The sequence below is a fragment of the Helianthus annuus genome, chromosome 10, assembly GCF_002127325.2.
Source record: "Helianthus annuus cultivar XRQ/B chromosome 10, HanXRQr2.0-SUNRISE, whole genome shotgun sequence".
Taxonomy (NCBI): Eukaryota; Viridiplantae; Streptophyta; class Magnoliopsida; order Asterales; family Asteraceae; genus Helianthus; species Helianthus annuus.
In genome coordinates, this window is record NC_035442.2 from 171,164,740 (window position 1) to 171,170,939 (window position 6,200).

At 34.2% G+C, this 6,200-nt stretch overlaps 1 long non-coding RNA gene across 1 annotated transcript; it reads right to left on the reverse strand.

Moving 5' to 3' along the window:
* Window positions 1–3,604: 3,604 nt before the first annotated feature.
* On the reverse strand, window positions 3,605–5,951 carry LOC110895476. The gene is made up of 2 exons (XR_004869934.1): window positions 3,892–5,951; window positions 3,605–3,814 (listed from the first exon to the last, which is right to left on the reverse strand). It is a non-coding gene; the product is annotated as an uncharacterized LOC110895476 (long non-coding RNA).
* Between the last annotated feature and the right edge of the window lie 249 nt (window positions 5,952–6,200).

Here is a 6,200-nt window from a genome sequence, read left to right on the forward strand (position 1 = left end):
TGGAAAAGAAGAGTTCAAATTGCATTGTTAAGTGTGTGAATCCTAAGTTCAAACTTACCATTTTGTTATTTTATTTTATTGAGACTTACCGTATTGTAATCGACATTACATAAAAGAATGATAATAATAGACCAGTTAAAAACAAAGTTATATGACGTAGCTCATATCAAATTAAAGAGGATCCTTTTTATTTAACCTAACCATATCATTTAATATAAATACATTTGAGAATTGAGACTAAAACTAAGGAGTGATAAACGGGTCGTGTTTGTGGGTTGGCAGGTTTAACCCGAACCCGCAAATTTTAGACGAACCCGAAAATTGTGTCAAACATATGAACCCGAACACAACCCAAATATTCGTAGGCTGACTCGAACCCGACCCGTTCAACCCGATTTTTTTACCAAATTAATGTATTAAAATTAACATCTACTACAAAAAAAACACAAACTTATATAATAAAATTACATTAAAATCATAAAATTTTATGTTTCTCTTTTTAAGTAATAACTAGAAAAACTATCCCCCCGCGTTGCGGCTGGGGACTTGAAACCATGTCTTTTAGCAATGCCACATAACCATAAATAACCATTAAAATCGGAAAAACTCGTATATAAAACCAATAAAAAAACTAAAAGAAACTCCATTTTTCCATTAACATTCATATATAAAAAATATAAGATAAAGCCTCCAAAAGAAGCTTTAAGCTTCCCACTTGTATCATACAAACAAAAGATGCAAGTAAAATAAAGAAAGCATGTTGTACAAGTAACATTGGACAAGAATGTTGTAAATTAAAGTATTATATAATATATAATTATATAATTAGAGTATTATATAATTATAGCATAAAATACACATTCAATTTAATTTTTGACATAAAACATATGTAAAAAATATAATTTTAATAGAAATGGGTTAAACGGGTTAACTTGTCAACCCGATTGGGTTGACTCGAATATGACCTGTTTAGCTAAACGGGTTCGTAGGTTTAACCTGAAATTGACCCGAACTTGTTTAGACTAACTTAAACCCAAGAATTTCGTGTTAGATTTATGTCGTGTTTTCGGGTCGTGTCAGAAATTCACACTCCTAATTAAAACGTTAGTATAAACTAATTTTGGTTCAGTTTTCTAAAAAAAAGGAACAAAAGAAGAGAAAAGAGTAATGCATGTAACTACTATTTTCATTTGCCAAAATGTATATTAGAAGTTAAATAGACGCATACCATTACAAAATCTCTACCCTATATTTATTAATTAACAGTTATTTTGTAACGTTTGGTTGTGAGGTGCACCTACTCTTAATAACTTTTTACTCTTCACTTTAAATTAACTCTATGTTGATAGAAAGAAAGGAACCGAAGCGCGTCAAGCGCCATTGTCGGTAATCCTATGATATGAACGTCGACCATTAACATCATGTTTTTCTAGGGTCGGTGGTTGGCTCTTCTATCTCTCTTTAATACTGGTTTGATTGTGTGTGTCATCTATGTTTGCATTGGACCTATGATGGTCTAAGTTTATATAGAGAGGAGGTGTTGCCCTGCTGTTGTTGGCCACTCTCCAGCCATCATCACTATTGTGTTTTGTGCTGTTTTCGGCCGTCTATAGCGGTGCCGCACTTGTGCAGGGCCTTCTGTCGCTCTCTTCTCGCTTTGAACCTTTTGTGAAGCGCTTGGATGATGATGTGGGTGGTGCATCGTAGATGTTCTTGTGGTGTAAACCCTAACTATTTTTTGGTTTTATTAGTTTGAGTAAATTACAAAGTTTTGTCCTTTATGTTTGTCTCAAATTTCAGGCGATGTCATTTATCTTTAAAATTGATGAGTTTTGTTCTTAACGTTTCAAAATCTTGCACGTTATGTCCTTTAAGGCAAACCCAGTTAATTTTCAATGTTAAATCTCATCATGTGTGGGGGCATTTTTGTAATTTCGTTTTTTTGAGAAATTTATATAATTAACTTAAAATAAAAACTCCACCATCTTCAAAATTGCAGACAAACATCTCTCTTTCTACCCTCTCTCACTAAAAACCACAATCACATCCACCTCCACCACTCCCCACCACCGCCGCCGCCATACCCTTCACCTCAACACTCACCGGTAACTTCAGATCTGCATTTTATCAACACATCTCCATCATGCCCGGTTTAGTTTTCGTCAAAACGCCACCACGAATCTCCATTCCAGAAGACAACCACCAGATCCGCACCACTCCCGACTCAATCAACCCCAAAACAACACCACCGGCGCAACGGAGGCCTCAATCACCCTCTCCGTCATTCTCACGCGCCAAGCCGTCGCCAGATCGGAGCTTCGGAAAGAAGAAATCTCTAGAAAAGCAGTTATTACTAGATGAATCCTCTCTCGATAACCCCCGATCTAGGTCCTTTTATGTTAAAACTCGCGCGTGACACAATCATTATCTTTATTTCTTAATAATTTGTTGTTTAGCTGTTTTGTTATCTATCTGCTACATGCAATCATATTGGTTGTTGTTGACTTTATTGTTTTTTGTTGCTGTGTTATATGAAAAATTGTTTAATTGATCGCTTGTGTACTCATGTGGATGTTCAGATGTTCAGAGAGAGGAGAGAGGTGAGGGAGAGTGATTGAGTGGAGAAGATGAAGATTTATAAATATATATATATTTAATATTTTTTATTGAAAGGGTAAAAAGACAAATTTGCCTTTATGTGGGGTCTATGTGATCAGATTTAACATTGAAAATTAACTGGGTTTTCCCTAAAGGAATAACGTGCAGGATTTTGAAACGTTAAGGACAAAACTCATCAATATTAAAGGTAAAGGACAACGCCTGAAATTTGTGACAAACATAAATGACAAAACTTGTAATTTACTCTATTAATTTGTTTCTATTGTTGTTATATGAGCGTAGCCTCACCTGAGAGCTATTGTTGAGTCGATGATGTTGGCGAAGTTTGGGTCGTTACCGCAGTTTTGCAACCGGTCTGGTGTGGCCAAATTTTTACAGAATTTCTGGTAGTGTATCGTGTGGTGAGCAAGACCAAATTACATAAAAGAGTACTTAATCTACCATGCGTTTGCTTGCTACCTTGCCTCTCTGACACGTACTCGACTTTGTTCGATCTCACAAAAATCTCCTTTAAGCTTTCATAGATTTTGTTTTCTTTCGAATAAATTCTCTATGTTCGCGCTCAGACGATTAGATTTGAGTAGTTCGTAGTTCAAAAACGATAAGAGCGGCAATGTCGTTAAAGCAATTTCCCAATATAATCACACTTTTCAAATATAATCTTAAAAAGGTTCTATGTGTGAACATATAACACGTAACGACATTTGGGCAAATAACCCACTTGGCAACATACTAACAACAAAAAAACTCGGTCTAATATATGTTAAAGCATAGCGTCTATACAATTGTTTTTAACTATTAACTACTAGGTTATCCACCCGTGTAATACACGGGTTGAACAATATTTAAGTTTTAATACACAAATATACATGTTCATACAGTTATTTATGAGAGCTATTTTGTTAAAGGTATATATTGTTTGTTTTCAAATGATCCTTTTGTGATAGACGGGTTGAACAAATTAGTTTAGTTAACGAACGCAAAATATAAGCCATAGTTACGATAAAAGCCAGAAGTAAATCTCTACGAGTCATAACAAAATAATGTAAGAAGATGAATCATAGAACATCATGAGTGACAAGCACTTAGAGATGCATTGTGATGAGCTTGAGAGCTGTTATACTCAATGATTATTTCAGTAGTCCAACACAAGCACCAGCTCCTAGGCGTTATAGAGAGGTGAGTTCAGCATCCACTGAAACAAAAGATAAATTAGAGGTTGTCTTAACTGAGTCCTCCTATTATCATTAAAAAAACTAAGATGTGTCGTACCATTTCCAGGTTGATGTCGATATAGCCACACAAATCCCATGTTCATACAAAATATAAATCATATTAAACCATAGATGTCCCAAAATTTAACTTACTAAAAAGTGTTTAGCCATGAGGAAAAACATGTAGCCATCCGTATATATCAACTTACATTGATTTGAGTAAACAATTTTATGTAGAAAGTTGGGTAACCAAATATCATCGTTTAAAAAGAGGACATGACTTGATGAAGCATAACCCAAATGTTGCAGACAACTGTTTGTACGTTTTCGTAGTTAATAAAATATAAAAATAAGTGCTTAACTAATTAGCAAGAGAGTAGTCATCTTTCTTTACCTCAGCTCGATAAGCACGTACACACAAATTCAACTTTGAAGGCTACGAATGTTTGTTATAATCAACAGTTACCTTATTCTAAATCATCATAACGACCACAAATAGGTTAAGGAGAAATATTTTATATAAACTAAATGACTTAAATATCATTCTATAATCAAAAAAATAGAAAACTCACCAAACAAAAATCAAGACCAATTATGTCACAAATGCTATGGTTGAACTGATGAGGCAGGTGCTGCACGTTGTCTGTTTACTGATTTTTTGGTACATCAGTCATCACAGCAGTTACTAAACAGCCTTTCTGATCCCTCTAGTGGAGCCACTGAATCTAATCTCCAGCCTTTAGGTGGTGCTTCAGGCGGAAATACAGGTTCCACTTTATGTTGGTTTTGGTTGTACTTCAGCTGGAGGATAGACTCTCAAAGTGCTTGCCGTATAAATATAATTATTTCTTTGTTAATTTAACTTGCCAATCTATACACTCATGAAAGAACCAGCAAGGATAACTTCAACCACGTTGAAAATCCTAAAAATTTTAAGCGAGCAAACAAAAATTCAGCAATGAGTATAAATCAATTCAACCATGGGATTCATATCTAATCATCAATCCAGTAAAACACAAATCCTGCAACTAATCATATCCAATTTACAATGAAAAGTGGTTTTCTCAATTACAAAAATAAGAACATTCAGAATTAACAATCCCTGGAAGTCATACATTTAGCTATAAATCTAAACAAAAATGTGGAAAACCTTATCAATTACAAGTAGCACAAATGCCAGTTTAACAATTAAAGCAATTAAGGTAGAGAAAATAAACAATATTCAAAGAGAAGTACAACCACGCTCCAGCCTAATAGCAACTTCTTCGTTTCTTTGAATATTAGTTCATGTAAAACAAACAAAAACCATATCATTTACCACTTCTTAAACACATAACCTAAATGATCATCATACAAACTCATAAAGATCTCTCCAAATGAGCCGTTGCCAAGCTTCCGGCTAAGTTGAAATGTATTCCCAACACAGGCGGCATATGAACTTACAGTTGTCTTCCCACTTTTATATAGTTTTTGCACCATGTTTACCTAAAGAATCAACGCACAAGTTACCATACAACATCATTATCGTCAATAATAAGATAAGCTATTGAAGCTATTAATTTGAACATGTTAATTTTGTAGACATACAACCTAAATGTTTTGCAGGTTTTATCAGGTAGTAAAAAACCACATAAACCGACTGAAATTCAGATTTAGCATAGCACAAATTAACCCTAGCAAGGATACACTTCAAAACGCCTATTGAATTCACAATAAAATAAAATAAAATAACAGAGAACTGACCTTGATTGATTCAACAGTGAAGAGGAATAAAAAAACTCTATTCACTCAACATAATAACAAAAAACATGAATATAGCAAAATTAATCTATGAAAATACGAAGAACAAAGAATCTAAGAATTGGAACCAGATACTACCCTTCAATCATTGCTCGTTGGATAAGAAGAAAGCTATACGGGTTTGCGATTGGAAACTGAAAACGCAGTGTTCAATGTTGAACAATATCAGGGCTTAACGTGAGGGAATCAACAGATCGTGAAGCCGTGAAGGAGATTGACTGGCGTATTAGGGTTTGGTAAAACAATGACGGTGTAAACATTGAGGGCAATCCATTTATCATAACCGGGTCCAGTGGATTCACTCTTGCGGGCGCGTGTTGATCCGTATAGTTATTTGGGCATTGAGCGGGAAAAAAAGAAAATAGATGCCCTCAGCATGTGACAAGTGTCCCATCAAAGTTTTATTTATTATATATAGAAGATTTATATTATGTTACTAGGTTATAACCCCGTGTATTACACGGGTTGAATAAATAAATTTTATATAGTAAATAATAAAACAATATATCTTTAAAAACATCATTTATTGCACGGATTGAATAAATATAATTTTATTTATTAAACAGT